Source organism: Lepus europaeus, chromosome 20 (genome assembly GCF_033115175.1).
Source record: "Lepus europaeus isolate LE1 chromosome 20, mLepTim1.pri, whole genome shotgun sequence".
NCBI classification, from domain to species: Eukaryota; Metazoa; Chordata; class Mammalia; order Lagomorpha; family Leporidae; genus Lepus; species Lepus europaeus.
Window position 1 is genome coordinate 19,511,116 of NC_084846.1, and position 15,948 is coordinate 19,527,063.

Here is a 15,948-nt window from a genome sequence, read left to right on the forward strand (position 1 = left end):
AAATATTATCTTTTTAGATAAGTGATCTTTGCACTTGAAACAAGTATGTATTTTGTTGTTAGTTTCCTATAGATGTCAATGTATTCTAGTCAGTTGATGATTTCTTTTTTCTTTTTTTGACAGGCAGAGTGGACAGTGAGAGCGAGAGCGAGATAGAGAGAGAGAGAGAGAGAGAAAGGTCTTCCTTTTCCGTTGGCTCACCCCCCCAGTGAAGCCAGGAGCCAGGTGCCTCCTCCTGGTCTCCCACATGGGTGCAGGGCCCAAGGACTTGGGCCATCCTCCACTGTACTCCCGGGCCACAGCAGAGAGCTGGACTGGAAGAGGAGCAACCGGGACAGGATCCAGCGCCCCAACCGGGACCACAACCCGGTGTGCCGGCGCCGCAGGTGGAGGATTAGCCTATTGAGCCAACGTGTCAGCCAGTGATTTCTTTCTTTATCCTTAATGAAGGGTGAAAGGTCATCCTACATGTGTGAATTTGCCCATACTTCCCTTACGGTACCATCAGTTTTGTTCTTCATGCATCATAAAGCTCTGTTACTTTAGGTATACACAGTTTAGGACTATGATATTTTCTCCATCAGTTGACTCTTTTTTATTATATATTTTTATTTTTAAATTTTATTTAAAGTACACAAAGTTCATGTATTTAATATACACAGATTTAGGAACATGGTACTACTTCCCACCTATCCTTCCCTCCTGCCCACATTCCCACCTTCCTTCCACTTCCCTCTCCTATTCCCACTCTTAGTTTTTACAAAGATCTATTTTCAGTTTACTTTATACCCATAAGATTAACCATAAACTAAGTAAAGAGTTCACCAAATGATACAAAGAAAAAAGTCAGTGTTCCTCAACAGTAGACAAGGGCTGTGAACAATCATCGAATCACAAAATGTCAATTTTGTTCTAATGCATTACATTTTTGGTACTCTATTAGCTACCACAGATAAGGGAAAACACATAGCATTTGTCTTTTGGGGACTGGCTTATTTTACTAAGTATATGGTTTCCAGTTGCAAATTTTTTATTGCAAAAGACAGGATTTCATTTTTTTATCACTGAGTAGTATTCCATAGCATGTATATAACATAATTTATTTATCCAGTCATCAGCTGATGGACATCTGGATTGCTTCCATATCTTAGCTACTGTGAATTCAGCTGCAATAGACATGGGGGTACAGATAGCTCTTTCATGTGCTGATTTCATTTTGTCTGGGTAAATTCCCAGGAATGGGATGGCTGGGTCATATGGTACATCTATTTTCAGATCTTTATGCAATGACTTCTTTATCCCTTTCAATATTCTTAACCCTGAAATCTGCTCTGTCTAGAATGACCATAATCTTATTAGCATTGTTTTCATTAATATGAAAATTGCAGCATGATAACTTTTCCCATTCATTTACTTTGACTTGTCTTTGTTATTTCTAAAATAGATTTTTTTTAGGCAGAGATAGTTGATTCTCACTATGTTAGCTGATCCAGCAATTTCCATGTTTTAATTGAGTATTTGGACCATTTAGATTTAATGTTATCATCAATGTTACCAACTAATACTACTTCCTCACTATTTGTTTTTAATTTGTCCCATTTTTTTTCTTATTTTCATACTTTTTTCCCTTTTTGAGATAACTAAGTATTCTAATTATTCCATTTTATAACTTGCTTTGGTTCTTAGCTGTAGCACTCTGATTTGTAACAAATAAGCACATGAAAATATGTTCCATATAAGGAATAATTCAAACATTCAAATTAATACTACAGGGAGATACCAATATATGCTCACTAGAATGGGTAAAATGCAAAAGGTGGAAATTAACACATATTTGTATAGAGTGAAGTAATTGGAACGCTCATGGATTTTAAAAATTGCACAACTACTTGAGGTAGCTGTTTGCAAGTTTATCAGAAAGCTTAACGTATGCTTACCTCATGAACCAGCCAGTTAACAAAAAGACATTTAACCAAAAGCACTGAAAGTGATGTCTATATAAATATGACTCATGAATGCTCATAGAAACTTTATTTATAACAGAGCTTGAAAACAACCTAAATATCCATCAAAGTGTGAATGGATAAACCAATTTTAGAATATCCATGTAATGAAGTTCTACTCTGAAACATGGATGAATATAAAAATAATTATTCTGGGGTTTGGCATTGTGGTGTAGCAGGTAAAGCTACTGCCTGCAGTGCCGGCATCCCATGTGGGCACTATTTTGAGTCCCAGCTGCTCCACTTCCCATCCAGCTCTCTGCTATGACCTGGTAAAGCAGTAGAAGATGACCCAAGTCCTTGGGCCCCTGCACCCACGTGGGAGATATGGAAGAAGTTCTTGGCTCCTGGCTTCGAATTTGCACAGCTCCAGCTGTTATGGCCATTTGGGAGTGAACCAGTAGATGGAAGACTCTCTCTCTCTCTCTCTCCCCCACCGCCTCTGCCTCTCTGTAACTCTGTCTTTCAAATAAATAAATAAATATTTTTAAAAATAAAATAAAAATAATTATTCTGAATGTAAGATGCTAGACAAAAAAAAGTTTCCAGTAAATGATCTCATTTATATAATGTTTCAGAAGTTTCAGATTTGCCTAGTTTTAAAAGTTGATTGGTGATTACTGGGGAGAGGGGATAGTAGTGAGGGACAAATTACTACTTAAGTTCATTATCTTGGGTGTAATGATGAGTTATGATACATAGATGGATAGATGATAGATAGATAGATAGATAGATAGATAGATAGATAGATAGAAAGAAAATGTCAACTATCTCAACATTAGATGTTTTAGGCCAAATTCAAAATACAAAGCCTTATGTTCTAGGAATTCAAAGGATTTTCTGACCCCGGGGGACTGAAGCATTTGCAGGAAGTATTTTATAAGGTACGAGAATTCAGTTTATGTCTTGTACTCAATGAAGAGAAGTTAGGGTTCAAAACTGGGCCCTGCTTTTGAGAGGTGCTAACCACCAGCAGTATCCTATAACTTGACACTAATAGGGTATGTCTGCTTATGGAGAGAGCAGAGAACAATTGCATTTGGTTTTCCTTTGTTCTCTCAAAACTCTCAAATGGGGCTTGTTATTTCCAGTTGGCCTGGTGATATCTAAGGCTGTTCTCCTGTCGCTGTTCAGTATTCATTCAGGAACTAGAATCTCCACACTCAGTAGCCATTACAACTCACAATCTCATTCATGTTCAGTAACGCCTCTCCACCCCTCCCTTGTTGCATCCATTGACCTATGGAACCCGCAGGGAGACACCAAATGTGTCTCCATCATCTCTATTTTGCAACCATTGCATCTTCCTTCTTCCCATGCTTGATATGGAAGCCCCCCAGGAGTCCAGGACCACCTGAGAGAAATGGTCCAAGGAGGCTCCACACACGTCACTGCATTGTGTGTTTCTTTGATCTAGAATTGTCTCTTCTGTTGACAATACGGTACCCTCCTCCCTTGCTTTTCTGCCACTTTGAATGGAGGGCACAGCAATCAGGCAGCTCTACCCACCCCTCAAAGCTCTCTCTCGTTTTCCTAGACACCTTAAAACTTTTGCAGAGCCTGTTTAGCTAGGGTTCGCAAACACTGCCTGGCTGTTGTCTTCACCACTGCTGTTGGGCAGGAGGTCACCTCAGTATGGAGTGTGGGAGTACTGCACTAACTATTGTTTTCTTCTTGGAATCTGAGGTCTGGGCCAAAACTGAAGAGAAAGGTTTCCATGTTCACATCCTGTTACGAAGGCATGCTGCCAAGGATGAGACGGAATTGACTCTGACTATCAAAATCTGTTTCTCAGGATGTGAAATTATAGGAGGCATCACTTACCAGCGTCTTGAAAGAATGCGTGATTGGAGTTGGATTAGTTAATTTTCTTTGTATTTGCATCTGTTTCTGACTCCGTGCTAATGTGGCAATAGGATTTGGAGTGGACAGCAAAACAAGACCAGGCAGAACTCTAAAAATGTCAAAATACTGGCAAGCGGTCTTATTAATATAACTTTTCCATGAAAGTTATCACAGTAAAAATCATGTTTTCAAACAGCTTCTTCTATAATATTTGAGATGAATCTAACTTGACATTAAAATCATAGCCTGTTTCTTGCAACTAATATTTATGATTAATTATCTTGGGCATGAGATAATAGAACTAAATGCCAAGCAGTTTTACAATGCCTTGAAATTTCTACTGAGTTCTTAAAATTGAGAAGTGCATTAAAATGATAAAGGCTTAAGACATTTTCATAAAGCTGAGGAGAATATGTACAAATTTTCCAGGAGGAGAGTCAAAGATAAAAACCCAAACAAGGCTGGTGCCATGGCTCACTTGGCTAGTCCTCTGCCTGTGGTGCCGGCACCTTGGGTTCTAGTCCCAGCTGGGGCGCTGGATTCTGTTCCAGTTGCTCCTCTTCCAGTCCAGCTCTGCTGTGGCCCGGGAAGGCAGTGGAGGATGGCCCAAGTGCTTGGGCGCTGCACCCGCATGGAGACCAGGAGGAAGCACCTGGCTCCTGGCTTTGGATTGGCGCTGCACGCCAGCCACAGTGCACCGGCTATAGCAGCCATTTGAGGAGTGAACCAATGGAAGGAAGACCTTTTTCTCTGTCTCTCTCTCTCACTGTCTAACTCTGCCTGTAAAAAAAAAAAAAAAAAAAAAAAAAAAAACCCAAACAAGTGAAAACTAATCTTACTCATGCTGTTGCATTGAGAATAGCACTTTAGGTTTGAATCGTAGAGTATCTAGCCAGGGCACTTTTGCTTTGACATTTATCCATGGGGATGAACCGGATAAAGGTGGGGTAATGACACATTGAGGAATTTTTCTGTGTTCAGGAAGAGTCTCAGTCAGCTGAGTAAGAAATGCTGATTTTGTGTCTAGCTAGGATCAGAGGATCAATATCTCAGCTAATTATTTGTGAGCTGAAGAGTGGGAAGTTGAGCTATGGAGTAACTAAACAAGAGGATGTCTGTGAGTCTTCAGAGAGTCACAAGGAAGAGGATAGGGCATCCCCACTTGTATTTGGGAGGGTAATTCTTGCTATAAGCCACTTTCTGGACACAGAAAAGAGAGAGGGAGCACTCAAAAACCAGATTGGTGCATGTTTCTTTTTTATTATTATTATTACTCAAAAGACAGAGAGAAAGAAAGAGAAAGAGATCTTCCATCTGCTGGTTCAGTTTCCAAATGACTGCGATGGTCGGGGTTGGGCCAGGCTGAAGCTAGGAGTGGGGAACTCCATCCAAGTTGTCCAAGTGGGTGGTAGGGGACCAAGCACTTGTGCCATCTTCTACCACCTTCCCAGGTGCACCAGCAGGGAGCTGGATCAGAAACAGAGCAGCTGGGGCTCCAACCATTGCTCCATTTCGGGGATGAAGTGGCCACAGGCTTCCTTGGCTTAAGCCACCCACTGCACCACAATGCCAGCCCCTGCTGCGTGTTTCTTAGCCATTATTGTCTTAACAAAGTACTAAGGTCAAATGCAATATTATCACAGTTACCTCTGGTTAGGTATTGGAAAGTTGTATTAGTAAATCTTCCTTTACATATAAAAAAAAAAAGAATGGATGACATTGTTTCAGGTTTTAATTATTTTTATTAGTGCCCTGAAAATAAAAGCAAATTTTTTAAGGATTTATTTATTTACTTTAAAGGCAGAAGAAAGGCAGAGTTACAGAGAGGCAGAGACAGAGGCAGAGAGAAGAGAGAGAGGTCTTCCATTCAATAGTTCATGCCTCAGATGGCTGCAACGGCCAGAGTTGCACCAATCCATAGCCAGGAGCCAGGAGCTTCTTCCAGGCCTCTCACATGGGTGCAGGGGCCCAAGGACTTGGGTCATATTCCACTGCTTTCCCAGGCCATTGCAGAGAGTTGGATCGGAAGTGGAGTAGCTGGGACATGAACCAGTACCCATATGGGATGTTGGCACTGAAGGTGGTGGTTTTTACCTTCTATGTCACAGTGGCGGCCCCCTATACATTTTTTAAAGATTTATTTATTGTTTATTTTGAAAGTAAGAGTTACAGAGAGAGGGGTTGGAGAGAGAGAGAGAGAGAGAGAGAGAGCACTTCTGTCCACTGGTGTTCACTCCCCAAATAGCCAAATGGATCAGACCAAAGCTGGGCCTGGAGCTTCATCCAGGTCTCCCACGTGGGTGTCAGGGGCCCAAGCACTTGGTCTGTCTCCCACTGGAAAAAATCTCAGACTATTAGCAGGGAACTGGATCAGAAGTGGAGCATCCAGGACACAAAGCAGCACCCATGTGGAATGTCAATGTTGCTGGTGGCAGATTTACCCACTCTGCCACAACGCCAATCCCTAAAAATGAATTCTTAACTTCCAACATGCAAAGGGCTTAAAAACCATCAACTTTCTATAGCAAAGAAAAGCTGACCAACCTGAAAGATCAACAACTCTATTTAGATCCGCCTGAGAACTGAAGTCACAGGCAGACCATTGCTCTGGAATCTGGAGAGGAGAGCGGTAGAGAACCCCAGTAGGCGCAGTCCAGAAGGCAGCAACTGGTTGGAACATTTACAGGGTAATTGCCTCATTGCTGGAGACTGACCATGGGCTAGTTTGAGAGGTAAACACTCTGGGAACAGAGCCTTAAAGAAGCTGCTATGTGTGACAGGATTTTTGTTTTACTTCTAGGAGCCTACCAGTTCTTGGGATAAAGGGAGAAATCATGATATGCTTCTGCAGCAGGAGAGAAAAAGCAACCACTTTGCAAATGCCCCAGTCTTTCATTCTCCTGAACCAAGCCTGCCCTAAGGGAAACTATTTTTTTAAAATATTTTATTTGCTTCAAAAGTAGAGCTATGGAGAGATGGGGAGAGACAGAGATCTTTCATCTGCTGGTTCACTCCCTAAATGGCCCGCAAAGACCAGGGCTAGGTCAGGTCAAAATCAGGACCCTGGAAGTCTATCCAGGTTTCCCACTTAGGTGGCAGGGGCTCAGATACTTGGGCCATATTTCACTGCCTTCAAAGGCACATTTGCATGGAACTGGATCAAAGTGGAGCAGCCAGGACTTGAACCAGTGTTAATATGGGATGCTGGTGTGGCAGGTGGCAGCTTAACCCACTGTATCACAATGCTGACTTGCAAAGGAAGCTATTTTACCAAAGTTCAAAGAACTTAGGCTTCTCCAGGGACTAAAGGAACTGGGGAAGGAAATACCAGTTCCAGCCTCTTTCAGACCTCCTGTCTCATCTAAGGAGTGAAACCTAAGCCGAAAAGCACTTGTGAAGGTTCCTGGAAATTTTCATCTTTTCATGGAAAACTCTGCCCCAAATCCCACCTTTTATGTCTTCAGATCACATAAAGGGAGGGCCCTGAACCTCTTGAGCTCCTTATTTTTCTTATTTTCAAATCATGTTTTTTGCATGTGTTGCACTGTAGAGTATACCTGAACTCCATCTGGAGTGTGTGCTAACACTATTAGTAAATTGTAATTCTTGTCTTTGAATTCTTTTGTGTGTTGGAAATAAGGACATGGACCCCTTAGCCCTTCAATAATTAATATGCTAAGGACTGTAATGAAAAAGTACACAACATGCAAGAACAGATGGCAATGTAAATAGAGAAAGAAATTCTAAAAAGTAATCAAAGGAAACCATAAAATACTATAAGAGAGATAAGGAACGGTTTTTGATGTTCTCATGTGCAAAATTAACAAGGCTGAGGAAAGGATCAGAAAGCCTGCAGACACATAGATAGAAACTTCCAAGCTGGAAAAGCAACAGGAAATAAAGAAATTGCATGGAAGAACTGTTGGATATTGCAAAAGTATATCACATATGGAACTGGAATACTACAGGAACAGCAACAACAACAACAACAACAAAAACAAAAGCAGAAGAAAGATTTGAGGAAAGATGGCTACGAATTAATGACAGACATCAAAATACATAATCAGAAATCTCCTGGAGCACCTAGCAAGATAAACACACACATACAAATCTATACCTTTTTATATAATATCCATGCTGTAGAAAACAGAAGACAAATAGAAGATCTTGAAAGAAACCCAAGTGGGAAGACACATCTTACCTACAGGTGAACAAGGATGAGACTCACAGCAGACTTGTCATTAGAGATGATGCAAGCAAGAAGAAGGCACAATGAAATGCTTAGCATTGAAAGAAAAAACTATCATCCTAGAATCCTATATCCATAAAATTATCATTAAAAGGTAAAGAAGAAATAAAGACATCTTATGCAAACACAAAAGGAGTGAATTTCTTACCAGTTGACCTTCTGTGCAAGAACTGTGCTCTTCAGAATGATGAAAAATTAAATAGCACAGAAACACAATCTGTACAAAGAAATAGCAGAAGAGAAGCATAAAGATGAAGGTGAAATAAAATATCTTATTGTTATCACTCTTAGTTGATCTAGTGATGACAGTATGGTTTTTAAATTAATAATAATGGCTGGCGCCGCGGCTCAATAGGCTAATCCTCCGCCTTGCGGCGCTGGCACACTAGGCTCTAGTCCTGGTCAGGGCGGCAGATTCTGTCCCGGTTGCCCCTCTTCCAGGCCAGCTCTCTGCTGTGGCCCGGGAGTGCAGTGGAGGATGGCCCAAGTCCTTGGGCCCTTAACCCGCATGGGAGACCAGGAGAAGCACCTGGCTCCTGCCATCGGATCAGCGTGGTGCGGACCGCAGTGCGCCGGCCGCGGCGGCCATTGGAGTGTGAACCAACGGCAAAGGAAGATCTTTCTCTCTGTCTCTCTCTCTCACTGTCCACTCTGCCTGTCAAAAAAATAAAATTAAATTAAAATTAAAATTAAAAAATTAAATTAATAATAATAAACAGGGCAAGCATTTGCTCTGGTGGTTAAAACACAGATTAAGATGCTTCCATCCCATACTGCAGTGTCCATGTTGGATTCTTGGTTCTGGCTCCCAATTCCAGCTTCCTGCCAATACAGACCCTGAGTGGCAGCAGTGTTGACTCAGGTGGTTTGTTCCCTGCCACCCATACCAGATGCCTGGATTAAGTTCCTGGTTCCTGACTCCAGCCTGGCCCAGCTCCAGGCTGATACTGGCATTTGGTGATTGAACCAACAAATGGGGGATCTCTCTCTCTCTCTCTCTTAAATTTAAAAATAAATAATATCCACAGTGTACACAGTGTAGTTGGTGATTGTAGCTTGTAGGTTTGTGAAATGAATAACCAGTGTCATGGGAATGGCAAGGATGAATTGAGAATGCTTGGTTACCAGCTACCTGCACTACACACGCAGCAATATAGTGTGATCTAAAAGTGAATATTTGTGAATATATATAGAAAATTCTAAGATAAGCACCAAACCCCTTGATAAAGGAAATACAGTTGTTAAACTCAAAAGGCTGAGATAATGGAATCACATAAACTGCTAAATTAAACTAGAAAAGTTAAAAAAAAAAAAGCACTGAAATACAAGTAAGGGAAAATGCTATCAGGTACTAAAACTAGTAGCTGGTAAGTTTTTCATAAGTCTATGCATATTTGTGCTTCTATTTCTTTCTCTCTCCCTCTCTCTGTCTTACTCTTACTCTTGCTCTCATCCCCCCCCCCCCCCCGCCCAACACAGATTCATGTCGCTTTCATGTCCAATCCCCTTGTAGAGGTCACAGCAAGAGATATTAAAATGCTGCATTTTGTCACTTGGGACACCACTAGCTGTGCTTTTGATCACACCCTAGGTGATTCTGCTACATGCTAGAATCTGAGAGAACTTAAGTTGGGCCAGTTACATAACGATGTTCCCTGAGAGTTGTCAGCAGCCAACACTAATGGCAACAATGACACGAGAACTTCACAGGATCAGGACAGCAACAGCCTCCACTATGGGGCACTAAGGTCAGCTCCTCCCAACACTGTGACATAGTAGGTTAAGTCTCTGCCTGGCACCCGGTATGGGCACTGGTTTAAGTCCCGGCTGATCTACTTCCATTCCAGCTAACTGCTAATGGCCTGGGAAAGCAGTGGGAGAAGGCCCAAGTGCTTGGGCCCCTACACCTACGATGGGGACCCAGAAGAAGCTTCTGGCTCCTGGTTTCAAATTGGCCCTCCTCTGACCATTGTGGCCATTTGGGAGGTGAACCAGCAGATGGAAAACCTTTCTCTCTGTCTCTCCCTCTCTCTGTAACTCTGACTCTCAAATAAATAAATATATTTTTTTAAAGTTATAGGTTAAATAGGGAAAAAGAGAGCTCTTGGGAGGTAGGGTACTTATCACATCTTCAGCATGTTACACTCTTCCAGTGGGAAGATGTGGTCCATGCTGGTCATGAACCCCACCATCTGAGCACAGTTGATGGGGTACATGCTAATCAAGCATGAGACTCAGTTGGAGAACCTCTATGGAGTGCACCTCAGAGCAACAGACGGCCATTGCCAATGCCAGTCTGCCCTCCTATGGCATGATTTGCATTTTTTTAGTTTTTTCACAAATTTAAAGTGAATGCATGTGAGTTCACGCATTCTCCTATCATATAGACTACATAGAATACACCACCTAGGTCAGGTATGTGACACAGTGGTTAAAGGCCACTTGAGATGCCCACATCCCATAATGGAGGGCTTGATTTGAGTCCTGGCTCCCCTTCCAATTCCATCTTGCTGCCAATGCACACTCGGGGAGACAGCAGATGATTGGTTGAATGCTTGATCCTGGCCACTGACATGGGAGACTTGGATTGGATTCTCAGCTCCTTACTTTGGCCTGGCCCAGTTCAGATTCTTGCAGGAATTTGCCTCTGCTCTCTCTTTGCTGGTACATTTGCACTCTGGCATGGAGCTCTTGCTATACATGGAGAAAGACATCCATTTATGCACAAAACTTCAGCACAAGTCTCACCCACAGGTCTCCAACACAAGAGAGATAAAACGCATGCATCTTTGCAGAGTGGGACAAGCAAATGTCTGAAGATGATTTGTTATAGAAAACAGAAGCTCATGTTGAGAAAATTTACTGGATATTCTTGCCAAAGAGCGAGAGAGAGTTAAATCTTGCATAAATCTTTTTGAAAAAAATCTCATTTGAATGTGTCACTAGGATTATTTATAACTGGAGACTCAAACGACATTGTACTCTCCTGTAACACCACGCAATACATTGTTGGAGCCTGTCAAGAACTGACACTCAGGGCAAGCATAGTAGAAGGAATTGGCCATGACATTGAACCTCCATGCTTGTGCAGGATCCCTCTATCCATTCACACTACAATCTAGCTTTTGAGCCAAATGAAATAGTTTCCTTTACTTTGTTATTGTGTGCAAGTCCTACAGTAAGGTTTGCTACCAGATTCTGAAGTCCACTGAAATATTATTACAACTGGGTAGGAAAAAAAAAAACCCACTGATGTCTACTGTAACAAAGTTAGCTTATATAATATGTGCCATTCTAGCAGATTAAGGCTATTAAGCATGCCTAATTTGGTTGGCTATATACATGGTAAATATAATAAAACATTTGTTCCGTACTCACCACTAAAACAAGCCCAGTAACCAAACTCTTGAAAGAGTAAAACCTATATTGTTCTCTGATTAAACACATATTACAGAAAGCATAAGCAGATCCTGTCAAAGTATAGCCCTGTGACACTCTGAGGTGCATATGATTTTCATAAATGCGTTTATGCATTATACTGAGCTCAAAATCAGCAGCATATGTTTAACATTACATGCTGAGGAAATTCCAAGTTTACATTCAATAGTTAATGTAAACAAATGCTTAGAAACACATAAAATTCTTATAAACTGTCACTACCTCACTGTCACCTGTCAGTGTCAACATTTCAATGTTAACAGGCACACATTCACCGACAGGGAGTGATCACATGAAAACCATGTCCAGATAAAGCTTATGGAAATGAACATAAAAGTTTTATGCAGAGGAAAGAAGATAAAAGAAGATCCTTCACCAGCATTTGGATAGATCTCTGCTGGCCCCTGTTCTGCTTTGTGTGCTGCCTGAGCAGGATGGGCAGGGGCCTCCCTGGAGGCTGAAGAGAGAGACAGGGCAATGGGAGGATTCTGCCTTGGCTGGTCAACTCAGGTCATCTAGGAAGGCCAGTGTGTGATAACTGGCCAGCATGTCTGATATATCATTATGCATGCCCAGAGTGATCAAAATGTGAAGGCCTTTAGTGTGTCTTGACTCTGGATTATCAAATCAGTCACCTTGACCCCTAGCTTGTGCAGATGGCTGATAAAAAATATTGTCTGTACCTATCTTCCAGCATCTCTTTGTAGGATTGGAGGGATCCTACCCTGGCAATTGAGATGTTGCCAAAGAGAGCTACCTGTGTCAACATCCTTCTGGCTGGGTATGTGGGGACTGTCTGTCACTCTTTGCAAATAGATGGACAGGATTTGGATCTCTGGAATGCAGCTTACACCCAGATCATCTTGACATATACATCTCTCCCTCTCTAGACTCTCGTCCCCAGAGAATCCATCTTTAACCTGTGATCATGTGTGTTCTCCCTTTACAGTTAGTCTGCGTTCTCTGGAGCCTCAGTGAATCCGAGTCACAATTCTACCAGTCAGTGGTTCGACACCGCTGCTCTCTCTGTGCCTTAGTTGAATCATGCAAAACAAGGACAGCCAGAGCACTTAGAAGCCTAAGTTTCAGAAAGTTCAGCTCCACCATTTTCTATTCTTTTTTTTTTTTTTTTTTTGACAGGCAGAGTTAGACAGTGAGAGAAAGAGAGACAGAGAAAGGTCTTCCTTCTGCTGGTTCACCCCCCAAATGACCACTACTGCCAGCACACTGTACTGATCCAAAGCTAGGAGCCAGGTGCTTCCTCCTGGTCTCCCATGTGGGTGCAGGGCCCAAGCACTTGGGCCATCCTCCACTGCACTCCCGGGCCACAGCAGAGAGCTGGACAGGAAGAGGAGCAGTCAGGACAGAATCCGGCGCCCCGACCAGGACTAGAACCCAGGGTGCTGGCGCTGCAGGCTGAGGATTAGCCTAGTGAGCCATGGCGCCAGCCAGCTCCACCATTTTCAAGCTAAGTGTCTTGGTTTCCTCCTCCATAAAATGGAAATCCTAATAGTTCCCACCCAGTAGAGTTGATGTAAAAATTAAAGGTGTTGGTATACATAAGTACTTAGTAAACAGGCTGACAGCTAGTTAACACTGTATGAATGTTTGCTGTCTTTATAGTGGTTCTGACCACCACCACCACCATTATCATCTTAGCTATATCCTGATATTCAGGTGGGAAATTCTTCCTGTGATCATTGGATGTCTTCATTGGTCAGGGTGATCATATAAAAATTATACTCGATGTAAAACTTTAGCAAACTAAAATAGAAAGAGGGATAAATAATGCAATAGGCAAGTCCTAGTATTTGGTCACCTTTCAGTGAGCTGTTCTTTCTCCTTTGACTTTTCTGTGTTTTAAAGAAATGTATAAGTCATGAATCATTTTTTAAGAAAAATATAAGCTTAAAAATGCTTGTATCTGACAAAGAGTAATGACAAACATGTGGAAAATGAAAGTATTCTTTAACATATGGTGGTTATACAATGGACTAGTCTCTGTCAAAATAAATTTCTAATGGAGAAAAATTTAAATGTTGAAAGATCAAATAGAAAAGTGAAAGTAAAAGGAGAGATTTAGCAAATTTCTGAATAAGGGTGAGTTTTTCTAGGGTTCATATAACAAAAACATCCCAACCATGCTTCAGACTTGAGATGAGACTTATGGCATGATGACTATGAACCTTAGCAAATCCTCTTCTCCAGAAAAGCAATGAAATATCAGCAAAATCCACTTTATCAGAACTCTAAAAATAAACCAAATATTTACAATGTTACAAAATTCTTCCAGAAAAACTCCTGAACTCCATTAAAAACAGCAGATTTTGTCTCATTTTAACTTGATCAAATCGTATCCCCTTGTCTGAAGAAAGGCAGTTTAAAACCACAGTGAGAAACCATCCATACCTGCTAGACTGTCGTAAGTAAAGCAGACAATAACAAATGCCGGCGAGGAGGCAGAGAAACACAGCTGATGAGAATGTACACTGGTGCAGCCACCTTGCAAAATAGGTTGGCAGTTTCACAAACACTTAAAATTGCCACATGATCCACCAACACCATTCCTGAATATCTACCCAAGGGAACCAAGAAAACATTTCCACACAAAGACATACACTCATCATACATTATTCATCATTCCCAAAGCCAAAATGTTGCCGATCAACCACATTGACAAAATAGGTGTATAGACAAAACATGATGTTTTGTCAATGACATATCAATGGGATATTACTCAGTAATAAAAAACACATGACACATGCTATGCCATGGATATGGCATATTGTGTGATTCCCTTTATATCAAATGCATGTGGTATCACATATTTTATGATTCTATGTATATCAACTACTCAGAAGAAGCATTGTTAGAGAAAGTAGATTAATAGTTGCCCAAGCTGAAGATGAGAATGGGGGTTAACTCGTCATGGATAGGAGAGATCCTAATAGAGGGATTAGAAAGGCTTTCAAGCTGATTGAGGTGTTCTCCCACCGATCATGAATATTCCCAATAATCATTAAACTTCATCTTTGAAATGGGTGATTTTGTGGTATGTACAATGTACCTCAATAAATCTAACATCAACCACCACAAAAGGAGCATTTGAAGCTAATTCCTCCTTCCAGAAATCAGGAAACAATTTTTTGGGTGGATTCTGGGGCCAATGATCCAGAATCCTAGTTGAACAAATAGGCAGGGTTTCCTGATCAGTAACCAACTGTGTCTGACATGGACAGGAGAGGATTTCTGAAACAGTATTGGGGGGGGGGGGTGCTGAATAAAAATCCCACTAAAAATAACCTTTGTTTAAAAAGTCAGTTCTGTATGTGAAGTCAAGTTTTTTGGGTGACAGAGCATCAACTCTGTGTAAGATTAGAAGCCAAGTTCAAGAAACAGAACATGGACATGATTTTGCAATGAAAGAGACATGGAGAAGCCTTGGGCAGCCTGCTACAGACAGTAGAACAGAGCTGTGCTTGCTGCCATGTTTAGCTCTTCTAGATTGTAACTACCAATGTCAATGGCCAAGGATCAATAACCAAGTGAAAAACAAAGTAGAGCTTCACTAATAGAGATAAGCACCTTTAATCAGTAAAGCTGAACTTGGAAAAATGTTCAAATTAGAAGACACAGTTTCATCTATGGCCATTCCACCCTGAACGCTCCCGATCTCGCCTGATCTTGGAAGCTAAGCAGGGTCAGGCCTGGTTAGTACTTGGATGGGAGAAGACACAGCTGTGTTTCTTTAATTGTGCCATTCTTATTTCACCCCTCTCTACAGAGGGTAGTGTACTCACTCTGCCAATTTTTAATACATAATTTTAAATTATGTTTTAAATAGTTTTTAATAATTACTGTGAACCATTTGCTCCTGGAATATAACAGTAAACAAAAGTGACCATACTTTTTGCCTTCCCTGAGATTTCATTTTACTGGGGAAAGATATACAATGTCATACCAATTAAAATTTAGATGAATTAGATAAAGATGCTGTAAAAGGATGCAAGCAGGTAAGGGGCATCAGTAGTCACCCAGGAAAGCAGTTGTGATCATAATGAAGGGAGTCAAAGGCGGCTCCCTAGAATGTGGACCACTCTGGGAAGCATTAAGACTTAGGGTCAGGCTGTTCTCTGCATCTGACACAAGCCCAGCCATTGCTGAAGGCTCAACACTGCTACCAGCAGTGCTTCCAGCCTCACTGGCAGTGCTGGAGAGGCCCCTTTATCCTTGTTTTTGCTTGTTTGATTTCCAATACTAAGCTTTACCTTGTTCCCTAGTCTAAATAGCATGATGAACTTTCACACCATCCTTCCCCTTGCCATAAAGATGTGACTCATTGCTTTTTTTAGTATATTTACACTGTACACACTACCTGTCCATTATTCACTTCATGAGCATCTCTGCTATCTG